At 38.3% G+C, this 26,188-nt stretch overlaps 1 long non-coding RNA gene across 1 annotated transcript in view; it reads left to right on the top strand.

Moving 5' to 3' along the window:
• The window catches only part of LOC110222572 (uncharacterized), a 30,303-nt gene extending 24,936 nt beyond the window's left edge, over nt 1–5,367 (top strand). The window contains exons 2-3 of the long non-coding RNA XR_002328433.2: nt 3,965–4,012; nt 4,121–5,367. This is a non-coding gene — a long non-coding RNA (uncharacterized LOC110222572). The remainder of the gene's footprint in view (nt 1–3,964; nt 4,013–4,120) is intronic.
• The last annotated feature ends 20,821 nt before the right edge of the window (nt 5,368–26,188 follow it).

The raw sequence follows: 26,188 nt of genomic DNA, 5'->3' as shown, positions 1-26,188 counted from the left end.
CACTTTACTTTTCATTATTTTGTCCTAAACCTTTTTTGACATCATGGACCCTTTTGTCAAACCTGGGGAAGCCTATCGACCCTTCCCAAAATAATGTTTCTAATTCATAAAATAAAATACTTACATAGGGTTACAAAAGAATCAAATTATATTGAAATACTTATCAAAATACTTTTTAAGTATGCACAGACCCCCAGGTTGAGAAATGACGTTCTACATGTATCCTTTTCTATCCTTCTCCCCCATGCTGCCCAAAGTGCTAGTGCATAAAATTACCTTGTATCTATTTTGTATCTGCATACATATTTAGAAGCTATTTTGATCCCCATTTTACAGGTGAGGAAATTGAGGCAAACATAGATTAAAGTGACTTGCCCAGGGTTACCCAGTTAGTAAGTGTCTGGGGGCTGGATTTGAACTCAGATCTTCCTGACTCCAGGCCCAGTGTTCCGCCCACTGCACCACCCAGCTGCCTTACATGAAGGAACTCATGAAGATAATTTCTTTGAAGTATACAAGAGCTTCTTAACTGCATTGGTGATAGCAATATGTATTGATTATTTGTTCAGCAGTCATTTGTAAAGCACCCATTAATGTACTAGATTCTATGAGAGGTGCTGGGTTCAGATATAAAGAATGAGAGAGTCTCTGGTGACAACAAATTTGCTTGTAATGGGGAATTCAAGAAAAGCCTATAAATACAAGATAGTTAGGGAAGGACAGCAGAAGCGGGAGTGGTGGTGAGGGAATCAGGAAAGGCGTCATGCAGAATGTGATACTTGAGCTGTATCTTGAAGAATGAGATGATGGTAAAGGTACGGAGGGGGTACATTTAGATCCCCATAAAATCATGGGTGCCCCTGTTCAGAATTTATCTCAGTAGTATTTTGGTTGATTTCTAAGAATACTTGTATATCAGTGTCTGTATATGTATAGCTATAAATATTATATGTAGAGTATATTAAAATACATTTTGAATGTATGTAAAATATAAAACAATATAATCTGTATTATAATGATACCATGATATAGTAAATAGAGATGCTAGCCTTGGAGTCACTAAGAGCAGGGTTCAAGACCTTTGACACTTATTAGCTATGTGATCCTGGTGCGGTCACTCTCTGCCTCAGTTTCCTCTTCTGTAAAATGAGGATGATAATAATAGCACTTACCTCCCAGGGTTATTGTGAGGAAAAAATAAGATTTTTTTTTGTGTAAATAATGCCTGGCACAAAGTAGGTACTTTGTTGTTGTTAATTGTTTCCAATTCTTCATGACTCCGTTGGGGGTTTTCTTGACAAAGATCCTGGAGTGGTTTGCCATTTTCTTCTCCAGCTCATTTTATAGATGAAGAAACTGAGGCAAACATTGACTTGCCCCAGGGTCACACAGCTAGTAAGTATCAGAGGCCAGATTTGAACTCACGTCTTTCTGACACCAGTCCTGGAGCTCTATCCACTGCCATACCTAGCTGCCCCAAAGCAGGTGCTATACATGTCTATATCTATACCTATAAATTTATATATGTAAGTGTGTGTATATGTATGTGTGTATATATTTATATATATATACATACACATATGCAAAGATATACAAACATATACATAGATATATACCTATAAATTTATATATGTATGTGTGTGTATGTATATATACACACACATACACAAACATACATACACACAACATACATATACACTTATATGTTCTTATTCCCATCCCCTTATTTCCTTCTTGTGATGCTTCTGGGCAAATCCCTACCTCTCAGTGCCCCAGGCAGCTCTCAAAGACTGTGTTTGTAACCACTATTCTATAGACACATCATAGATTCTCTCCTGAAATGCTGGTCCCTGTGTATACTTTGGGGTTTCTTTTACATTCTTTCACATTCTTTTACATTCTTGGCTTAGAGATCCTACTCAAGAAACCTAATAAAAACATATGAATGGTACTTCCAGCATACTAAAATATACTACCCACTTATGAGCACATAATTCAGAATATCAGAGAAGTTTTATTAAAAGGAGGCAAACAAAACAGAAAACCTTAAATAAGCAACAATTAATCATTTATGGACCTAAATATGAGTTTCCTCCCTCTGCTGTACCCAGCAGATGTTGCCAAGAATTGCTCTCTTGCTGGAGCCCTCCCTCCTGCCCCCCCTTAGCAGGATTCCTGGGCCTGGTTCTCCTTCCAGGCTGTCCTGTTGTCTTCTGGGTGGAGGAGGCCAAAGCCCTCTGTAATGACCCATTTTTCTCTGTCATTAAGAGCATTAGTATGTAGCCATCAGACTTCAAAGTTCTGGCTGGCTGGCAGGAAAGTCATTTCTTTGGCATTGCCACCCTAGAGATGTGGTGCCAAACCAGAGATTTCTCACCAAAGCTATGCCCTTTTGTCTTTCTTCTTACACTGGGGGAAATCTCACGAAAGCTTGCCCAGGAAACCTGTCCTTGTTGTTCTGTCTTCCAAATTTAAGAGCAGTAATGTCAAACTGAAGACCACTAAATTGTACATGAGAAACCTTGCAGGGGCATATTGACTTAGAAAACCACCTATTATCATGATCAATGTTTTATGGTATTTTTATTTATTTTTGTTAAATATTTCCCAATTCCAGCTGGCTGCATATTGAAGATTCCTTGTCTTCTCCTTCCAGGTTCAGATATGGGCACCACAAATCTGCACATCCTTTCCCCCTCTGATACCTGGAAGGGATGTCTTCTACCTGAGAGAATGCTCACTACCTAGTTGACTAGGAGCCAATAAAGCACCCCAGTTTCTTCCTAATTCTCTCTTCCCCCCCTTTTTTTTGTCAAGGCAATTGGGATTAGGTGACTTGCCCAGGGTCACACAGCTAGTAAGTGTCAAGTGTCTGAGGCCAGATTTGAACTTAGGTCCTCCTAACTCCAGGGCCAGTGTTCTGTCCATTGTACCACCTAGCTGCCCCTGCCTAATTCTCTCTTAAATCCTGGAGAAGCTCTGGTAGGCAGACTTCCACAGGCTGTTGGCAGCTTCCCGTTTACCAGCTGCATGAGCCAGAGCTGTGCATTCTCCAGGGTTTCCAACATGATTTCCCTCCAGGGGCACATGGTTCATTTTTGGTGGAGGGAGAGGGGAGATCCTAGTGCTGGCACCCAGCACACAGGTATATAAAAATATGCACCTTGGATTTCAAAACTCTCTTTGCCAATCAAAATTACCTAGAGATAAAAAGACTTGCCCAGGGTCACACATACACATGTAGTGCATAAGAGTACAAATAACTTGGTCCTCGCGTGTGTTTATTTTGATCACATACCAGAAAAAGTCTTCCAGAGAGTTTTTCCTAGGAATTCTAATCCTCCCCATTGAATTGGCTTGTGAAAAGAACCTCCATTTGTCTCCTCCAGGATTACTTCTCCTAGAATTGCAGTTCAATTAATCCATTAATCAATATTATTTGTTATTAATTATTATTAATATATTTATTATTAATTAATGTTAGTATTGTAGATTTATTTTATTATGTAATATTATTAAGCACCTACTATTGCCAGACACTATACTAAGCACTGGAGATACAAATATTATCTCATTCAATCCTCCCAACAACCCTGGAAGGTGGGTACCATTAGTGTTGCCATTTTTATAGTAGCACAGAGGTTATGTGATCTGTCCAAGGCCATACAGCTGGCAAGTGCCTGAGGTCACATGTGAACTCTGGTCTTCCTGACTCCAGGCCGAGCACTGTACCCATTGTACCACCAGCTGCCTCCTGTTGGGGTGGACTCTTTCCCTCATCTTCTCCTATGCTCCCCTATTCTACCAGCAGAGGCCATTCTGAGAACTGGGGAGATAGATGAGCAAATGAGCTCCAGTTCTTTGGGGGTACATACTTAATTCTCTACTCTTTTTCTCAGTGAGTATAAACTGTTTTGCAATAATTCTACGCCTTTCATTCTGACTTTCTTTTCTTCCTCCTCAGGCTTGAAGAGATGCCTGTGATTGGTAATTGCCATACACAGAGTTGCAGGTAATTGCCATAGACAGAGTTGAAGGGAGAGGTAGGGGAAGGATAAAGTAGTGGATGAATCTCATTAGGGTTTTTTTCCCGTCTTTTCTTCTCTCCCTATTATTCTAGACATAAAGTTTGACACTGTTTCTCCAAAGGAGCAGATCGGATCATTGAATCAGATGTGGAAGGGACCTTAGAGGCTATTGAGTCCAATCTTCTTTTACAGATGGGGAAACTGAGGCACAGAACAGTTAAGTGGCTTGCTTTGAGTGACAACACAGTTCATAAGGGCCTAAGGCAAGATTTGAACATAGGTCATCCTGACTCCTTGTCTAGGGTCCCATCTATTAATCCATGCCTGTTAATCATAAGCTCAATCTTTCCCAGTTGGAAGAAAACTGCGAAGTCTAATCTAATCCTTTACTCTCTATAACTTCCTTTAAAAAATAGTTGTCTGGTTTCTGCTTGAATACCCGTATGTCAGTAGGTCTCCTTCACCTTTGCAAGGGAAGAGCATCAGGATTCATCTTCTGCAAACTTGGTTTCATACATGTTTATTCAGGAATAGATGTGTACCCTGAATAGCAGAGGGATGGTGTGTGTGTGTGTGTGTGTGTGTGTGTGTGTGTGTGTGTGTTTGTGCATGCATAAGGTAAACTCTCTTCCTTCAAGAGAACAAAGATTTTGCCTTTTAATTTTGATGTATGTGGTAGTAGACCAGAAAAGCAGGTGGACCAGGCTGGTAGCAAGATCAAATGATAAAAAAATAAACAGGGCGTGCCACCAGGTACCCTTCTAATGTTAAGAAAAGCCCTAGACCAGAGCCCCTAGCCTGTTGGGTGAGCGCCTATGGAAGATGTACAAGAGGACATGGAAAAGGGGTGTGAATGTTGAGACAGGGTGCGTGGTTGGAATCTTCACTCCTGAAGGCAGTAGCCACATTGGAGAGAGGTCATAGATCCACTGAAATACTGTCATGAAAACTCTAAACATAATTGACCTGCAGATCCCAGGCCAGGTGAAGGGATAACAGAAATACTTTACTGATTCTCAGCCAGAACTCCAGATTTCCTCCATGGGATACAAGTCTCTCCATTCCCTCAGTCCTGTTTCAGGAGAGAAACATGAATCCCATCTCAGCCACACACTTCATTTGCAGAGACCATTCCTGATCTTTTAAGGAGCTTCCAAGCAGCCTGATTCATTTCACGCAACTTGGCACTGGCCCATTCTTCTGGCAGCATCTCAAACTTGCCTGCAAAGGCAAACACATGGTGACTTTCCAGCAAGTATGTTTATGGGATTATACAGCGGGTTCTGAAGATTTGGTTTTTGCTTTCTTTGGGAAAAAAAATAAACTCTGGCTTATTATCCTCGTTGGCTCTGACCTCTTAAATTAATCTTATATTAATGAGCTTCTTGGTTTTTCCTGTGTATGATATCAGTGACAAGGAAAGGGACTGAACAGAATTTTTTGTAAGCCGAGGGGCTGGTGAAGCAGTGATACATATGTTACCTCTAATCCTAGAACCCAGGCTTAGGTGGTTGCCCACGTGCAATGATTTAAGAGACACTGACAGATCCACTTGTCTGAAGATAATTTCCTCGGGCCGGCCGTGGTGCCTACAATTCTGGCCTCTTTGTGTACGGTAAGGCATCTTCTCCAAAGTATCCATTAATGGCAATATCACCAGTAGAAGTAGAATCAGAAACCACTAAGTTTTACTAACCACCTTAGCAAGCATTGCTTTGTAAGGAGAGGGGTGGCACAGTGGGTAGAGTGCTAGACTTGGAATTATGAGGAGCTGAGTTCAAATCCCGCATCAGATACTCATTACCAATATGATCCTGGACAAGTCAGACTTCATGTGCTTCTTGTTTCTTCATCGATAAAACTAAGAGCTTAGACTCAGTGCCTTCCAAGGTTGCATCCAGCTCTAAATCCGTGATATGTGATTAGATGTTTGTTCTCTGCTTTTCAAGGTGACAGTGCTAAGGGAAACAGACACAAGACAGAATGTTGTTTCTTTTTTTAAATGGGGGATAGATGGGTGGGAAAAGGTTTATAGCAGGGGTACTACCCTACTGAGGTAGACTCTTGTAGGACAGAATGAAGACATTGAATCCATGGTGGGAGTTGCCAAAAAGGCTATAGGCCAAGAGCTGAAAGAGGTCTCAGAAGCTATTTAGTCTAACCTTTTCATTTTACTAATGAGGAAACTGAACCACAGAGAGGTTAAGGAATTTGCTCAGGGTCACACAGGTGGTAAATGTCAGAAGGAGGATTTGAACCCAAATCTACTACATTTCCCACTATACTACATTGCTTGGAACATATAGAATTTGCCTTAATGCAGACTTTTTCTAATGAATAGTTTTGCTTGGTGCTAGACCTATTGCGGCCTTGTAAAAATATTTTGGATAACGAATATAATGAAAGTATCTTCTGATTTTTTTTTTGGACTAAGACCAAAATTCATTCTTATTGTAACCACCTTTAATTTATTTATTTCTGGAGTGGTCATTCATTTGATCCTAATTGGAGTGGTTACTTGATAGAAACCAAGTGTAGTTATAGACTGAGAAATACTTTTCATGTCAAATGAGAAAATGTATTCTGGTTTAGCAGTTTCCTGCATTTAATCCAGGAATCCCCCCCCCCCAATTTTCTTTTTCAGTACTATAGACAATAGCAAATTGGGAACATGCTTCTAGCCCTGAGGTTGAAGGCAAGTGGAATGTGTAATGAATTTTAAAAATCTGTACCTTACAGTTCTGTTTTCCTTTTTTGAGGAATTTTCCTTTATGATGACCCCTTCCACTTTACACTTAACATTTGAAAGGATTCTGAAGGACTCTGCCTTCTCAAAGCTCCTTGCCAAAGATTTTAGCATTGTCATCATTAGTCCCTGAAGCCGAAACTGCAGGCAATTTTAATCCCAGGGCTTTGAATTCCCCACCTTTGTGTTGAGATTAGGAACACAGGGGATAGCCTTTAAAGGGGTTTAGCAGAAGTTTTTTTTTCATTGCCTCTCAATAAAAGCACCAACCTTTGGCAGGGTTCTTTCCCTATTGTTAGTAATTTCAGTGATTTACTTGATGGTGAATAGAAGTCTGTACAAAGATGGCTGTTTGAAAAAATATATTTGAAATGATAAAAGGGCTTGGTACTGCAGACCACAACTTCATATGCTCACAGCTTATTTCTATAAAGAAAAAAAACTTATTAAACATATACGCAATCATATGCTTTGTGTTATTTTACAGTGCTCAAAGTGGGAGAAATCAGGAAGTGAGATGATGGCCACTTACTTGGTCAGTACCATCAGCCTCTGATACCCCTTGTATCAGTATTGATTCTGACTGTACTTTCTTGCCCCATTCTTGCTTCCCCAGAATCACTATTTTAATAGTTTTTACTGATATATTTTGTTTTACATAGTCTAGATTTCCACCGTGCCCTACTGTCTTCCCCTTCCCAGAGAACCATCTTTGATAACAAAGATTTTTTTTTGAAAAAGGAAAGAAGAAAAAAATCAGCAAAATAGGGCAGCATATTAAAAAATAAATTGACAATATATGCAGAGTTTTCTACCTGTGTAACCCCTCCTTGCAACGGAGTATGGGATAGCGATGTCTTTTCATATCTCATCTTTGAGGCTGATCTTGCTTTTTATTATTTTGCAACACTTTTTTTTATTGTTTTTGGTTCTTTCCATTTATGTTGTTTTTTTTAAATAAAAGTTTTTTGACTTTATTGTTTTTACTTCATCTAAATTTCCCCTTGTATCCTTCTTCCTCCCCTTTTCCCACAGAAAACTCCTTTATAACACAAGAATTTTTTAAAAGAAAAAGGAAGAAAAGATAAAAAAATAGCAAAACCGGTCAGTATATTGAAAAAACTGATATGTGCGGTGTCATTATTGTTCAGTCATTTCGGTCGTATCTGACTCTCCATGACCCCATTTGGGGTTTTCTTGGCAGAGGTAATGGTTAGGTTTTCCATTTCCTTCTCCAGCTCACTTTACATATGAGGAAACTGAGACAAACAGGGTTAAGTGACTTGCCCAGGGTCACACAGCCAGTAAGTGTCTGAGGTCAGATTTGAACTCTGAAAGATGAATCTTCCTGACTCCAGGACTATCACTCAATCCACTGTGCCACATGCTGCCCTCAGTCAACTACTTCCCTTCCTATCCCAGATATATCCTTTCCCCCACTTTAAATAGTATTTTATTTTTTCCCAATTACATGTCAAGACAATTTTTAACATTCAGTTTTACAAGATTTTGAGTTCCAAATCTTTTTTCCTCCCTCCCTCCTCTCCCCTCTTTCTAAAATGGTAGGCAATTTGATATAGGTTATACACATGCTATCATGTAAAATATATTTCTATGTCAGTCACAGTTGTGAAAGAAGAAACAGATCAAAAGGAAAAAACCATGAAAAAGAATAAAGTAAGTGAAAAATGCTTCAATCTGCATTCAGAGTCCATCAGTCCTTTGGATGTGGATAGCATTTTCCATCGTGAGTCCTTTGTACTTGCCTTGGATCATTGTGTTGCTGAGAAGAGCTGAATCATTCATTGGTGATCATCACACAGCATTGTGATGTGCACAGCATCACGCAGTGCTGATGTTTTCCTGGTTCTGCTCATTTCACTTTGCATCAGTTCATACAAGTCTTTCCAGGTTTTTCTGAAATCTGCCTGTTCATCATTTCTTATTGCACAGCAGTATTCCATTACATTCATATGCCACAACTTGTTCAGCCATTCCCTAATTGATGGGCATCCCCTCAATTTCCAATATTTTGCCACCACAAATAGAGCTGCTATGACTATTCTTGCACATGTAGGTCCTTTTCCTTTTTTTAATGATCTCTTTGAGATACCAACCTTGTAGTGGTTTTACACAGCTTGGTTGCCCTTCGGGTATAGTTCCAGATTTCTCTCCAGAATGGTTGGATCAGTGCACTATACTAATGCAACAGTGCATTAGTGTCCCAATTTTCCCACTTCCATTCCCAATATTTATTATTTTCCATTTTTGTCATATTATCCCATCTAGTAGGCGTGAGGTGGTACCTCATAGTTGTTTTAATCAAAAGTAATTTAGAGCACTTGTTCATATGCTTATAGGTAGCTTTGATTTCTTCATCTGAAAACTGCCTGTTTATATCCTTTGCCCATTTTTCAATTGGGCAATGACTTAATATTCTTATAAATTTGAATTAGTTCTATATTTTTGAGAAATGAGGCCTATTTCAGAGATACTTTCTGTAAAGATTATTTTCCAACTTTCTTCTTTCCTTCTAATCTTATTTGCATTGGTTTTGTTTGTGCAAAGGCTTTTTAATTTAATATAATCAAAATTATCTATTTTGTAGTTTGTAAGGCTCTCTACCTCTTGTTTGGTCATGAGCCTGTAACTCACTCAACTTCTTTAAGAATTTGGATGCTATACTACTTGGTGCATATATGTTTAATAGTGATATTACTTCATTGTCTATGCTACCTTTTAGCAAGATGTAGTTTCCTTTTCTCTTTTAATTTTTGCTTTTGCTTCATCTGAGATCAGGATTGCTACCCCTACTTTTTTTTTTTACTTCAGTTGAAGCATTAGATATATCCATTTTGTCTGCACAAAAGCTTTCCAATTTCATGCAATCAAAATTATCTCTTTTATCTTTTGTAATTGTCTCTTTTAGTTAAAATTCATCCTGTACCCATAGCTGTAAAAGGTATATGATAGATTCTCTTCTAATTTTTTATGATATGATAATTAGTGGTCTGGTCATGTATCCATTATGAATTTTTTTTATTAATAAATTTATTTATTTATTTTTAGTTTTTAACAATCACTTCCATAAGATTTTGAGTTCCAAATTTTCTCCCCACTCCCCTCCATTCCAAGAGGGCATGAAATTGATATAGGCTGAACATAAACATTCATGTTCTACCTATTTTCACATTAATCATGTTGTAAAGAAGAATTAGAATCAATGGTAGAAACCATGAGAAAGAAGAAACATAAAAAAGAGAGAAAGCAAATAATATGATTTAATCTGCATTCAGACCTCGTAGTTCTTTTTCTGGATGTGGACAGCATTTTCCATCATGAGTCTTTCAGAGTTGTCTTAGATCCTTGCATTGCTAAGAAGAGACAAGTCTATCAAAGTTAGTCATCATATAATGTGGCTGTTACTGTGTACAATGTTCTCCTGATTCTGCTCACTTCACTCAGCATCAGATCATATAAGTCTTTACAGATTTTTCTGAAGTCTGACTGCTCATCATTTCTTATAGCATAATAGCATTCCATTACATTCATTTACCACAACTTGTTCAGCCATTCCCCAACTGATGGGCATCTCCTCAATTTCCAATTCTTTACCACCACTAAAAGAGCTGCTATAAGTATTTTTGTGCATGTGAGTCCATCATGAGTTTATTGTGTAATATGGTATAAGTTGTTGGTCTAAGCCTACTTTCTTTCTGCCAGACTTCTTTCCAGTTTTCCCAGTAGTTCTTATCACAAATAGAGAGATCTTTGCCAGATAGTTTATGTTTGTGGGATTATAGAGGACTGGATTACTGATTTTAATTTTTACTAATCCTTCCTTCTCTACTCTGTTCTATTTATTTGGTTTCTAGTTTTTTATATAACCAGTACTAAATAGTTTTGATGATTACTTCTCTATGATATAATTTGAGGTCTTAAAGTACTATTCCCCTGTCATTGCTACCTTTTTTCATCATTTCCCTTGACATTCTAGATCTTTGTTCCTCCAAATGATTTTAATTATTATTTTATCTATCCCTTTGGTAGTTTGACTGTTATAATATCAGACTTGTAAATTAACTTTGGTAGTACTGTTATTTTTATTACATTGGCATGGCCCAGCCATGAACACTGAATTTTCCTCTAAGTAAGTTAATTTCTGTAAGGAGCATTTTTGTAATTGAATCTATACGAGAATTGAATGTACATTAGTAGGTTGATCCCCAAATATCTTATGTGCTTTGTAGTTATTTTGAATGATATTACCTTTTATTTTATTGATTCCTGGATTTTGTTGTTGTTATATAGAGGTTTTTATGGGTTTATTTTGTAGCATAAAACTGAAGCTATTATCACAATTATTTCTTTGCTGATTGCACATAATCTTTTAAATATCTGTCATGTCAGCAAATAAGGACAGTTTCATCTCCTCATTACCTTGCTTGACACCTTTAATTTTTTCTCATATTGCTAACATTTCTGTAATTATATTAAATAATAAATTCAGATGGCATCTTTTTAATTAATTGTTCTTGAAACATTTGATAGAATTCTATAACTCCATCAGGACCAAATGATATTTTTCTTTGGTAGTTAGTTACTTCGCTTCTAGTTCTATTTCCTTTTCTGAGACTGGATTACATAAAATTTCTATTTGGTGTTCTGTAAATTTAGATATTTTATGTTTTTGGAGGTAATCTATTATTTTTGTGTGTGTGGGGGGTTTGTATCATAATTGTGCATAGCCTGCCAGGCTATACTCCTTTGGACTAATCCATCTTGCCCCAGGAACCTCTTCATCCTGAAAGATCACTTCAGTCCTGGAACTCACAAACTCATGCCTCAGAAGTGCCTTTGCTTCTAAATGGAGGGTGGAGAACTCCTCCCTAAACCTCCATCTAAGGAGGAGCACCCAGGCCAGACATCTCTGTTTCCCATCAGGCTGCACTCTCTGGAATTCTCCATCATGCCCCAAGCTGAATTCCTTTTTCCCTTTCTAACCCACCCCTTTTCAGCTTCCTAAGATAGTTGGTTGGTGCAGTTGAGTGTTGGACATGGAGTCAAAAGATCTGAGTCAAATCAGAGCTCAGACACTTATTTGCTATGTGATCCTGGCCAAGTCTTTTAACCTCTGTCTATGGCAATAGTTAAAATGCACTTAGCAGAGTGCCTGGCAGAGGTGCTTAATAAACACTTATTTCTGTAATACATGATGAGCGGATTGGTTTTAGAAAAATATGAAAAGACTTGCATGAAATAATGCAGAATGAAATGAGCAGAACCAAGAGAACGTTGTATATAGTAACAGCAATATCATTTGAAGAATAACTGTGAATGACTGAGCTATTCTAAGTAATATGATTGTTCAAATCAATTACAAAGGATTTTTGAAGGAAAATACTATCCACTGCCAGGGGAAGATGGCAGCATGTATATTATATTTCCATATCTATATCAAATGTTGGCCATCTCTAATACCAGGTTGAGAAGGAGGGAGACAACTCAGAACTCAAAATTTAACAACAACAACAACAACAACAACAAATTAAATAAATATTTTAAAGAAGAAAAGAAACAGAGCTAAGATTTTTAAAAAATGCTTCTTTCTTTCTTTCTTTTTTTGTTTTGTCTTCCTCATTAGAATGTAAGCTCTTTGAGGGCCGAAACTATGTTCTTGCTTGCATTTGTATCTCCCTTCCCCCTTTAATATAGTGCCTAACACACAGTAAATGCTTAATAAATGTTGCTGTTTGCTAGTAGGTTATGATCATTCTTTTTATTCTGATTTTATTATAAGTTCACCTTCTTTATCTATTGTTTTATTGGATTATTTTCGGCCTTTTCTTTTTAATCAGGGTGGCTAAAGTTTTTATCAGTTTTGTTAGTCTTTTTCAGTTCTAAGTATTTTTTCTTTTTAATTTTTTTTATTCTCTAGTATTTAATATGTCTTCTTTTGTGCTTTTGAGTTTATTTGTTGAGTTTCCAAAATTTAAAAATGCATATTTGGTCCATTAATCCTTTTCTATCTCATTAATGCATGTTTTTAAGAATATGTATTTTTTTTCTCTGAGAATTACTTTAGATAAATCTCAGAAATTTTGGTATCTTGGTCTTATCATTTTCCTTGTCTTTTACATAATTGTTAATGGTTTACGTGATTTGTTCTTTGCTTCACTTGTTATTACATTAAGTCTCTTCATTTAGATCTCTCACTTTTGTGCTTCTAGAATTGATTAATAATATGGCTATTTTTCATTTATTTGCATGGTCATCTTTTATGAAAAACCTGGTATCATTCTTGACCACCATTACGTCTTACTTTCCATCATGGACTATGACCACCATTGGTCTCCATGTTTCCTTGCCATCAGTAGACATTGAGGAATAGGCTACACCCTCAAGAATGGTCATATTTGGAACTCGTTGATGTGGTACCACTATGTAAATTTAAACATGTACATATAGTAGGTTTAGAATGTGAGGACCTGGATTCGAATCTTGGCTCTTCCTCCTACTACATAGGTAATCTTGGGCAAATCACGTAATCTTTCTGGGTCTCAGTTTCCTCATCTATAAAATGGGGAGATTGGACTAGTTGACTCCTGAAGTTCTTTCCATTTGCAAAATCTATGCTTATGTGTATTCACTGGGAATTGAAGACCATCAACATTGCTCAGTGGGTTTGGGTTCACACTGTTGGACATTTTACAAAATTGGCTTCCTCTGATATGTTGGCACATTTCCCAAAGCTTCTTGTATCAGACAGTCAGCTAAGTAGAATTTATTAAAACTACTATGTGGGGGACAGCTAGGTGGCACAGTAGCTAAAGCATTGGTCCTAGAGTCAGAAGGACCTGAGTTCAAATCCGGCCTCAAACACTTACTAGTTGTGTGAACATGGGCAAGTCAGTTAGTCCCAATTGCCTCACCAAAAAAAAAAAGACTACTCTATGCCAAGGATTGTGCTAAGCACTGAGGAAATAAAGAAGGGCAAAAAACATCAAAAGATTTTTATTCTAACAGGAATTATTTAAAAATGTTATTCAGTAATAGGGCTTGTGCTGTTAAAAGTTAATGTAACTGAAATTCATCTCAGTTTTTAATATATTTTTTACTCCCATCTGTGATTCCATTGGTGTAGGTAGTGTCTAATATGCAAAACCAGATTAAAATGTAATTGGGAAATATTTAACAAAATAAAAATATGATAATTTGTGGTTTTCTAAATCAATACCAACAAGGATCCTTATTATCGCTTACACTTCCCAATTCTATTTGAGTTTGACATCACTTTTGTAGACTGTGGCCTTCCTTAAAAACTATTATTAGCAATAACAATTTGCATTTGTACAACAGTTCTTCCTTTAAAACAAACTTCCACATCTTAGATCTTCTTTGCTAACTTGGGAAAGGCATGGAGAAGGCATGGATTTTTAGGAATCATTTTTGTTGTTTTGCTGAGGCAGTCGGGGTTAGGTGACTTTCCCGGGGTCACACAGCTAGTAAGTGTCAAGTGTCTGAGGTCGAATTTGAACTCAGGTCCTCCTGTCCAAGGCTGGAGCTATATCCATTGTGCCACCTAAGCTGCCCCAGGAATCATTTTAATGATTGAAGATCCATTGATGGTCATTAAGCATTTAATATTGTCACATTATTAGCATACAATATATAGTACATTATTATATTATGTTATGTTTTATTGTATTTAAGTTTTCTATGTGCTAGGCACTGTGTGAAATACTAAAGATACAAAGAAAGGCAAACAAACAAACAAAAACCCAACGGTCTTTGCCTTCAAGGAATGCATATTGTAATGCAGGTCATCCACTGCATTCTAGCCATCTTCTCAACTTTTGTCTTGCCGCTGGACTTTGATAACTCTAGAAGAGAAAGTGAGACAGAGGACTTTGTGCAGTTCTGCCTCACTTAAATCCAGTTCATACATAAGTCAAGATATCACCCCAGGATGTCATTGGTCTTTTTCAAAAATGAAGGATGAACAACAATTCTAATGCAGGAAATAATTGTGTACATGTGAGATATATACAGGGTAGATTAAGGTAATCTGAAAGGGGAAGTCACTCCCACTAGGAGTCCCAGGACAGGCTTCCTGAAGAACGTGAATTTTGAGCTGAGTTTTAAAGAAGCCACAGAACCCAAGAAAGACTCTGAGATGAGGACCAGAGCATTCCAGGCCTGAGTGATAGGTTGTCAGTGCAAAGGCAGGGGAGGGAAGATGGAACCTCAAGTAGACCAGGCAGCCAACAGGGCCTGAATGAGGAAGAAAGGGATTCATTTTAGTTTTATGGCAATACTTGAGCAGAAAGAGCTTGAAGCTATCAGTAGGATTATAGATTTAATTCAATTTAAAATTCAACAAACATTAATTGAGTAGATACTAGTTATAAAGATAACAATGAAATGGTCCTGCCTTCAAGAATCTTGAATAGCAGGCCTGTATGGTAGAGGGAATACATGAAGGGAACTAATATAAAGTGCATTTGGAAAATGAGTCAAATGGGGAATACTGTAAACATCACGCTGAGGATTTTGTATTTTGTTCCAGAGAAAAAATAGGGAGTCACAGGCAATTTTGAGTTGGGGTAGGAGGATAGGAAGCTGTACTGTGACATGGTCAGATGCCTGTTTTAGGAATATCAGTTTGTTGATTGTGTGAATGGTTTAGGGGGAGTGGAGAGTAAAAGCAGAGACCACAAGAAGGAATGTAAAAGTTGTGGCTAGAGGCTTGTGGAAGAAATACTCAGTACTCTGTACTTTTTTTGGGTTAGAAGACTATCAGAATTACGATTATTTATATATTTATTTTTTGGCTAGGCAATGGTTAAGTGACTTGCCCAGGGTCACACAGCTAGTAAGTGTCAAGTGTCTGAGGCCAGATTTGAACTCAGGTCCTCCTGACTCCAGGGACATTGTTGTATCCACTCCACCACCTAGCTGCCCCCTCAGAATTATATTTATTAATTAAATTTTCAACATCTCAGTTTAGGGACAGAGATCTTTCTTGCTTTGGAAAAAATTTTCTCTGCCCAAATCATTTTCTAGATATAGTTTTTAGGGCTCAGTATCAAAGACAAAATTCCATCATGAAGGTGACTTCTGCTTCTGGGAGCCAAGATGTCAGAGTAAAAAGGTAGTCGCTCTCACTCTCCCCTGTCAACCTCTGAAAACCCAGAAAATATCACCACAGGAAAAAAATACCCTGGAACAGATGAACTAGAAGAAAGACAGGGAACAGCAGTGCAACAGCCCAGCAAACGGATCTCCCAGTGCCTCAGCAAAAATAAGGGAAGCAACACTACAAAGGGCCCCAGCTGGATAAGCACCCTGCAGCATTCATCTGAAAGGAGCTGAAGAAAGCAACCTAGACTCTTCCTAAAGTCCCGACCTTGCTGATTCCAGCCCAACACCAGGTAAGCTGTCAGAACCCTACAGCCTCCAACTGTCAACCAGGAGAAGATCCTGAAACCCAGGTGGTAGAGCAGGCAAACACCAACATGTGGACCTCCAAGTGCCTCAGTGAGGGTGGGGAAACTGGTAGAAACCAGCTCAGAAAACTACTAGGTACCTCAGCACTCTACTGCAAAGGAATCTCCCAGTGCATTAGCAGAAAGGATGGAGGCAGCATTGCAAGGGGCAGATAAACACCCTGTGGCACCCATCTAAAAGGAGCTGAAGAAAACTAAAGGAAAGGAAAAGCAGGCAACCTAGAATTGCCTGGAAATTCCAGCCTTGCTGATTCCAGCCCAACATGAGGTAAGCTGCTAGAACTTTACAGCCTCCAATTGCCAACATAAGAGGACCCAGCACACAAAGCCATTGACCAAGACCTAGGCTCCCAACACAAGAAGCTTGGGTCAGTGCCCTCTGTTCCCCAGCAGGAGAGCTCAAACTCTTTAAAGGCCAGGGAATAAAGAAACCATGAGTAAAAAGAAATGTACCATAGATTCATATTATGAGAAGAGTGAAGATTAAGACAGAAATTCTGAAGAGGACAACATTGTCAACAAACCCACATCTGCAACATCAAAAGGGAATATGGATTAGTCTGAAGCCCAAAAAGCCTTCTTAGAAGAGCTCAAGAAGGATTTAAAAAATCTAATGAGAGAGGTAGAAAAGTCCTTAAAAAATACAATTGGCCAATTGGAGAAGGAAGTACAGAAACTAACAGAAGAAAACAATCTGTTAAAAACTAGAATTGGACAAATGGAAACTAATGACTCTATGAGAGAGCAAGAATCAGTCAAACAGAAACAAAAAATGAAAAAAAAAGATGAAAATGTAAAATACCTCATCGGTAAAACAACCGACCTGGAAAATCAATCCAGGAGAGAAAATTTAAAAGTCATTGGACTACCTGAAAATCATGATGAAAAAAAAAAGAGCCTGGACAGTATCTTTCAGGAAATCATAAAGGAAAACTGCCCTGAAGTTTTACCAGAAGGTAAAATAAACATAGAAAGAATATACCACTCACCACCTCAAAGAGAGCCCAAATTGACAATCCCAAGGAATATAATAGCAAAATTCCAAAATTACCAGATGAAAGAGAAGGTGCTGCAAGCAGCCAGAAAGAAACAATTTAAATATCATGGAACCACAGTCAGGATTACACAGGACCTTGCAGCTTCTACATTAAAAGACCAGGGCAGGGAACATGATATTCTGTAAGGCAAAGGAGCTTGGATTGCAGCCAAGGATCAACTGCCCTGCAAAAATGAGCATGATTTTTCAAGGGAGGAGATGGATAGTCAATGAAATAGGGGACTTCCAAACCTTCCTGATAAAAAGACCAGAGCTCAACAAAACTTTGATCTTCAAGTACAAGATTCAAGAAAGACATAAATAGGTAAATGGGACAGAAAGATACAATATGTTGTTAATAAGGGCAGACTGTTTATGTCCCTACAAGGGAAGATAACACTTGCAACTCTTGAGAACTGTATTGTTATTACACCATGTTAAAGGAGTATACATAAAGGGGGGGTGGATGTTACTTGACTTCGATGTAATGATAAAAAAAAATCTAATCAAGTGGGTTAAATGGATCCACATAAGTGGATTAGTCTAATTTTAGAAAATGTACTGAGAAAGGAGGAGGCAGAGGAGGGTAAATTACATTACAGGAAAAGACATAAAATCCTATTATAGCAGAGGGAAAGAAGGGAGGGGGGTGAGCATTGTTTGAACCATACTCTTATCAGATTTGGCTCAAGAAGGGAATAACATAATCAGTTAGGTATAGAAATCTAACCTGCCCTATAAGCAGTAGGAAGGAGAAAGGGTAAGAAAAGGGAGGGGGGATAGAAGGGAGGGAAGAAGCAGTAAGGCTAAAGGGGAAGAAAAGGGAAAGGGAGGGAGGGACTGAGGGAGAGGGTGGTCAAAAGCAAAACACTAGTGAGTAATTTTTACTTACAACTTCACTAATGTGAAAATATGTTTAATAGGAATGTAAATGTATAGCCTATATTAGATTGTGCACCATCTTGGGGAGGGTGGTGGGGAGGAAGGGGGGAGAAAAATGTTAAACTCAAAAGCATATGGAAGTGATTGTTGATAAATCAAAGTAAATTAAAAAAATAAATTTTAAAAAATTCCATCATGAAATACAAAGTTTAGGTAACAGTTTTGATTCATCAGATAAAATAATAATAACATTCTCCCAGGTTTTGCAAACCCTGGCAAATGATTTTCTTAAAGTCATTCAGTCCTTCTTTAATCACTTCCTTTAAGGATTCTTCTTTCAACCTTGTCAAAGGTGAGCTTGAGATACTTTTATTAATTGAATTAATCAAAGGACTTTTTGGGGGCAGCTAGGTGGCTCAGTGGATAGAGCACAGGCCCTGAAGTCAGGAGACTTGAGTTCAAATTTGGCCTCAGACCAAACACTTGACACTTACTAGCTGTGTGACCCTGGGTAAGTCACGTAACCCTAATTGCCTTTTAAAAAAAAAAGAGACTTTTTGCTTTTAGTCTCTTCATTAGCCTAAAGAGCCTAATGGAGGAATTCTTCATGGACTGATCTGACCTCTCTGTTTAGAGACTGAGTAGGCCTTCAATAAAAATGATGTAAAAATATTTCATTTGGGGCAATTGTTTTAGAATTGTTAGTTCAAAAAAAAAAGAATAACAGGATTTTCATTTAGATTGGACTGAGGTCTTTAGACTAAAGTGCTCTCCTGACATTATTTTTGTAATATTTAGTTCATCAAGGGAAGGGGGTAGGTTAGTGAAAGAGGGCTTAGCTTCCCGAGTTATGGGAGAGATATGGTAGAAATAGGCTCCATAAGACTTGGCAGCTTTCCATCAGGGTGATGGAAAGGCTTGAGTTAAAGGTGACTCCAAGGTATCAAATCTGGGAAATAGACAAAGGAAGATTGAAAAGCATGGTAGGAGTCAAACTTAGGTATGTGAGATGAAGGAAGTGGTAAGAAGACAGGATTGTATTTCAATGGAATCTCTGTACTAAAAAAGATCCTGAGCTCTAGCCCTAGCTTTACCATTCCTCTGTTGTATGATTTGGGGGAAGTCACTTGATTCCTCTAGGGTCTTTAAAAAGGATTTCGACTAGATGGTTCTTATTCTGAGAAGACATCCATAGGTTTCATCGGACTGCCAGTGGACTCCATGATGCAAAAAAGGTAAAGAACCCCTAATCCTCCCCAAAATCCTAGTTCTAATTATCCTGATTTTTTCCATTGCAACCATAACATCAGCCTACTTAGAAAACTGAAGAAGAGCATTCTTGGCGTCAATTATATGATCCTATGTTAATATATGAGCCTTATAAAGATAGTGAGGAAACCTAATACTTAGAAATTCACAGAAGTTGACAGTGTTCTGTGATTACTTATTTCTTTCTACACACTTTTTACCATGATTTTAAAGGTTGATTCTATTTTATTCTCTGTATAATATAGGTATGCAGGATTTTATCTAGTATGTAAGCCTTGCTATATGACTACTCTTTTGTCAAGCCTCATGCTATGTTCTGGAGATACAAAGACAAAAATGAAATAGTCCATCCCCTTGAGGAACTTCTTTGAGGGAAAAGAAAGAAAGAAAGAAAGAAAGGAAGGAAGAAAGAAAGACATATATACATTCAGATAAAGAAATACAAAATATATGCAAACTGAATATGTTGATATTCCTAAAACATGTTGCTGTGAAAATATCCAAAGAGAGGGAACATTAAAGTTTCTCTTTTCCAAACCATCCATCTTCCAAACTTCCCTCTTTGTGTTAAGAGCACCACCATTCTTCTTTCTGGTCAACCAGGTTCATATAACCTCGGTGTCATTTTTTGCTTCTTATTTTCCCACGTCTACATAGCCAGTCACTCTTTGTCCCTTTTGCCTCAGTATCTCTCACACCAGTCCCCTTCTCTCTACTCACTCTTTCTAGTTCAGGTCCTCATCAGCATTTGCTTAGATTATCCCAGTAGTTTACTAAGTGGTCTCTCTGCCACATGTGTCTTCTTGCTTCAATCCATCCTCCACTCAACTGCCCAAAATGATTTTCCTAAAGTACAGTGCAGGTCATGTTTCTATCTTACTCAATAAAGTATAGTGGCTCCTATTGTCTCTAGGACAAAATATTATTTCATCTTTATCTTATCCTTTTTGTGTAAGTTTTATAATGTATATGGTTATTACTACAGATGTGCACGTATAACTTACAAATAAATAAATAAACATACATTGGGAGTGTGTGCCCATTTTTTTAAGTATTGGGGGTACATCATAAAAGATATTTTGAGATAACTAATTTAGACCACAAACTCCATCTTACAATTGAGGAAATTGAGGCCAGGGAACTGAAGACTTATTCAAGATCCACATGGTCTTTGAAATTGCTGTAGCTGAAAAATCTTCATCACCCAGTGCTGAGCATTCTGATGATGAACTGTTCTACCCTGAACTATGCTGGCCCATGGAGGAAAGATACAATTTCCAGTTCATAGCATTCACCAGAGCTTAAACTCTTGCCAGCAGAACCTATTAGAACCTGGTGTCACCTCCATTCTTCAGTGAGGGTTCAGTGCAGAAATTGAGTACAGGGTATCTGAAGGTATGAAAAGGGCGATAATCCTGTGTGGCTTAAACAGCTCTTCTGGAGACATTTTGAACCAGCAGCTCAACAAGTAGTTCCATTGTCCTGTCGTTTTAGCTGTGTTGGACTCTTCATGATCCCATTTGGGGTTTTCTTGGCAGAGATAAAGGAGTGGTTTGCCATTTTCTTCTCTAGCTCATTTTTTACAGATGAGGAAACTGAGGTAAACATGGTTAAGTGATTTGCCCAGAGTCACACAACTAGTAAGTGTCTGAGGCTGGATTTGAACTCATGAGTCTTCTGGATTCCAGGCTCAGCACTCTATCCACTTTGCCACCTAGCTGCCATAACAGGTATTTGGTATCATGGATTTCAAGCTGGAAGGAAGCTTAAAAACTCCTTAGACCAAACTCATGTTTTACAGTTGAGGAAACTGAGGCCCAGAGCATTTAAGTGACTTGTCAAGGTCACAGAGGTGACAGAGGTAGGATTTGAACCCAGGTCCTTGGCACACCACTGCTTCCCCTTTCACTTATATGGTTGGAATTGGGGCTTAGTCAGATAGATTGATTTCATGCCCTGTTTTTGGCTTCGAAGGTGAAGTGAGAAGGATTATAAAGTGACAATGTGTAAAAATACCTAACGCATTTCTTTGTCAAAATGAATAAGAGAGTTTCTGTTTTCAAACTGATTCCTTTTTGTTCTGGAGGTTTTAAAAAAAAACTCCATGAGTGCAGGTTTGAAAAACTTTTTGAGTCCGAGGTGTGAAATGTCATTCTCTCCTTCCTTCTTGGACCATATGTGTTTTCTCAAACCTTACCTTTCACTTTTTCAGTGATCATTGGTCTTTCCAGGGGTCTGAGGATTTGAATTCTATTTTTTAAACTATTAGGAAAGTGAAAACAGAGTCTATCCCATACTTGAAACTCTCTCTTCTATCCCAGTGGGCCACTTAATCCCTGGATATTGCAAGGGTTCAACAAAACCTAGTTCAATTAAATTCTAGCACCTCGTGCCATTCCAACTCTAGAAAATAACACAGACCAGTTGGACAGCACCGAAGCCAAGCCTTTAATCAACGTCAGATAGAGCTCCCCTTCCCTGCTTTTGGGGGGAATAAGTCCTTCAGGTTGAACAAGTGCTCTGGGGACTTTTAGCAGCTGTCAGGGCTTACTTGGCATGGATGGAACTGAAGCTCAAACAGCTTGTCAAACACACATCTGACTGCTTATTTGTAAATGGGCTTTGTATTTCACAGAATACAGAATAAGAGCTAGAAGGAAGCAGAGTGATCCTGTAGTCTAACCTCTCTACTTTACAGATGAGGAAATGGCAGCTCGGAGGGGGCACGTAATTTTCCAGGGGTCCCAGAGTAGTGGAGGTGGGTCTAGGATCCAGGTCTCCTTATTTTTTAGCACAGTACCTTTTTTTTTTAGTGGTTTATTTCTCCTGGGCCTGTCCTGCTTTCCATACTTCAAAACCAAGCCTGTGTTATTGTCTCATCCTGGAGCTTCCCTCAGTACTAGGGTCGTCCTTGCCTTAGAACATCCAGCTATCCCTGTGACTTTCTTAACCTCAACTCTGTAAGGCCTGACACCTTCTCCTATTGGTGAGATCCTCCTCAGGCCACCATTTTTTGGCCTTCATTTTCCTCCTAGTCCATTTCCTGGCATCTGGAGTTCAAAACTGTCCCCTACTCTAGATACCTTCATTTCCCTTCCCTTCCCTTTCCCTCCCCTCCCTCTGAGGCCCCCTTTTGTGTGTTGTCTTAGAATGTAAGCTCCTTGAAGGCAGGACTTATTTTTTTTGCTTGTATTTGTATCCCCTGAGCATAGCACAGTATCTTGCATGTGGTAAGTGCTTCATAAATGTTTGTTTCCTTCTCTTTTTTCCTGGATAGCTTTTGTAATATTTTTTTTTATTTTGTACAAGAAATAAGGACATAAGTTTGGTGAAAGACAACATGGTATAGTGAACAGGACATTGGATTTGGAGTCAGGAAGAACTGGATTCACATCCTACCTCAGATACAAGTCATTTCATCTTCATATGCTTCAGTTTCCTCTTACATAAAATAAGACTTCCTTTCCTGCTCTAAATTTATGTTCTAGTGTTACCTATGGAATGTTTATTTTTGTAGGAGATTTAAAATGTAGCCCACTTGTTACAGCTGTTATTTTTGACTTAATAAAAAATCCCAACCATGTGGCCATTTTATTTTCAAACATATTTTTATTTTTGAAGGAAATGCAAGTTCACTGCCAAGGGTCATGGAGTGTTTGGGTCAGGGAGAACAGGGCAGTATCTTATAGGGCTCTCAATAACACTGACACGCCATGCCATGATTTTTACTACCAGTAAACAATTTATTAGATAGCTAGTCAATTTTAGAACATTTTTATTCCTCTCTCCTCTTAAACTGGTAGAGCTGACTGTAATATCTTCCAAACATGCTGTATAGCTGGTCTTTGGGTATCACTTTAAGTTACTTAAGGGTGAGTATATTAAGGAAATTTGACACTAGTGTAGAAGAAGAAAGTTGAGGTTATTATGGCTGGCACGTCCTTAACTAATATTTCCTTAGTATGAACAGATGTGAATAAATGAAGACAACTGTAGTTTCCTAGGTCTAACAGTGCTTTTAGGGGTATACACGAGTGATTGAAGACATGCTTTGCTGATTTAAAAGTCTCGTTCCAGGTAGGCTTTGGGGGAGGCATTATGGATTTTTTGAGAGTGTGGGGGGATTATTTCTTTTCCCTCTTTCCTAAACTCTCCTCCTAAGCCTCTCAGGCAGATGCTTAATTTAGTGATAGAAACAGAGAGCAGATTTAGAGGGGAAAGGTCTCTCTCAGGGTGTGTTCTGATTGGCATGGAATTATGTCTTTCAGTGCTTAGGGCACAAAAATTTAAATGTTCTTATCCCTTGTCTAATGTACAGGGCAAGCTTTGAATTTAGTCAAGCTGGATAGAATGGGAAATGTACACAAGGGACCCTTTCTTTCTTGGAGAGAAGGTTTGTGAGGAGGTTGGAAAGTGAGAAGCAGGATTTACCTAAAAGCTCTGCTCATTAATATAAATACTGCCCAGTATAGACTAGCACATTGGCGGGGGGGGGATTAATCAATGAAATGGAGCATGCATGCTAGGGTGCTGCCTTCCTGTCATCATGCAGAATTAAAACATAGCATGGAGAGAAATAGGATCTGAAACTGACTTAAGAGATGCAGTCATTAAGTTGAGATTACCCCCAGATATTTTGTAAATTGGGTTGCAGGTTTGCTTTATAAGTAGCTTGGAATCTCTTCTCCATCTCTTCCTTCCTTTGGATATTTGGGCAAACCTCCTTCTTCCTTACCTCTAGCTGTAGAGCATTTATTTGTCTCTCATCTCTTTCATCATGCTGTAAAAATGGCTCTTCCAAGGGGAATAGATGTTTAGGAGAAAGAGAGCAACTACCTAGCAGAAAAGTCCATTGGTAGATGAGGCAGCTAGGTGGCACAGTTGATAGAGCCCTGGGCCTGGAGTCAGGAAGATTCATCTTCATGAGTTCAAATCCAGCCTCAGACTCTTATTAGCTGTGTGACCCTGGGGCAAGTCTCTTAACTCTGTCTTAGTTCCTTATCTGTAAAATGAGCTGGAGAAGGAAATGGCAAACCACGCCAGTATCTTTGCCACAAAAATCTTTGACATAACTGAACAACAGCCATTAGTAGAAACTGGGATTCTCTCCCCAGACTTATTTGCAAAGATGTGATCATTAGGTCCTATTTGCTGTTTCCTTCCTCAGTTTTAATGATGGTGATTGTAGTAGTTCTATGAGGTGACACATGACTCAAATTTTCCAGAGGAGGTGAGAAGAGGGAAATAGAAGGGCCTGGGTTGCCTTTTGTTTGCTTGTGTTTGAAGGATTTAGTGATGATGAAGAAGGAAGGGGAAAATCCTCAGCATCTGGAAACTAATCAAAGTAGACAACCAGTCTGATGAATGTATCTTTCTCTCCTTTTAATTCATTTATCTAATTCCCTGCTTTGTAAATATGGTGGTTTAATATGTAGTCAATGGAATTCACCAGTTCACATGGAGATTTGTATCAACTCTCTGCTTCTTCCCTAAAGAGATGAAATTAAATGACTTTGATGAAAGCCTTCATACCTAACAAATGGGAAAAAAAAGTCACCAAAAATACTGAAACTTGTAGAAGTGAGGTTGGAGAGAAATCAGTCAACTGACTCAATGGTATTGGAACAACAAAATTGTAGAATCCTTCTCAAGAGTAGTACCCTGGTGCCGGGACAAACTGGCATACAGAAAGAGTTAAAAAATCATACTCTTAAGACTATACCCTGAAACTATTATGGAAAAAAAAACAATCACAACAATAAAGGGGCTATTAGTTCAAAGATTTACGTAAGAGCATAATTCAGAAGCATAAAAGTTGGACAAATAGTTGATTTCCAGAAATAGGGGGAATACTAAAACAAATTGTAGTATAGTTGTATAGCAGAAAACAACAATGCCATTAATATCTGCAACTATGAAGAGTATGAAGAAATGTGGAAAGACTTCAGTGAAATAATGCAGAATGAAAAAAGCAGAGCCACAAGAATGGGGTGCTTGCTAAGGACTATATAGGAGGAAAAGAGAATGAGAATGAATGGATACAGAATTTTAATGGGAGCTTAGAAGGGATCAGAATGAAAAGTCTTGAACTTTTATGCATATATAAATTATGTTTATTTAAATGTGAATATTTACAAAATAAGTTTGATTGGTTATATTGATGTTTAATAGTTATATATTTTACGGAACCTACCAGCTCCAAAGGGGATTTGTATCAATTTTGTACTTCTTTATGGTATCCAGAGAGTGCATAATTTTTCCCAGTACACTGTGTTCAAAAAGTTGAAACATTAGCCAGTTTGGGGGAACTCAGAGCCAATTTCCCTATGGTAACTATGCTATAAATGATGCTTAGGTCCTAGACCAGCCAGTACCAAATCTATTTAGCCCTTAATGTAGCTGAACTAGAAAAGTAATTTGTGCTATAGAATCAAAGTACAGCTTAAGATTCTTCTGTTTCTCTGAGATCTCCCCAGTCGCTGGTTCCTTATCTTCCTACCCACTAGGCATAAGACCATCCATCCTCCCCTTGCCCCATCTATCCTTAGCTGACCTTTTTTTCTTTCTCATACTTGCCCTCAGCCATCTCGTTTGTTTCTATGGCTTCCATTTTTACCTCTATTCGGATGACTCCCAAATCAGTAGATCTATCCCTGATCTTTAGCCCTATGTCACCACCTAAATAGACTGCAGACACATCAAACTCACTATATCCCAA

This window comes from Phascolarctos cinereus, unplaced genomic scaffold, assembly GCF_003287225.1.
Source record: "Phascolarctos cinereus isolate Bilbo 61053 unplaced genomic scaffold, phaCin_HiC Scaffold_9;HRSCAF=440, whole genome shotgun sequence".
NCBI classification, from domain to species: Eukaryota; Metazoa; Chordata; class Mammalia; order Diprotodontia; family Phascolarctidae; genus Phascolarctos; species Phascolarctos cinereus.
The sequence above is the reverse complement of the archived record's forward strand: the minus strand, read 5'-3'. Positions and strand labels throughout refer to the sequence as shown.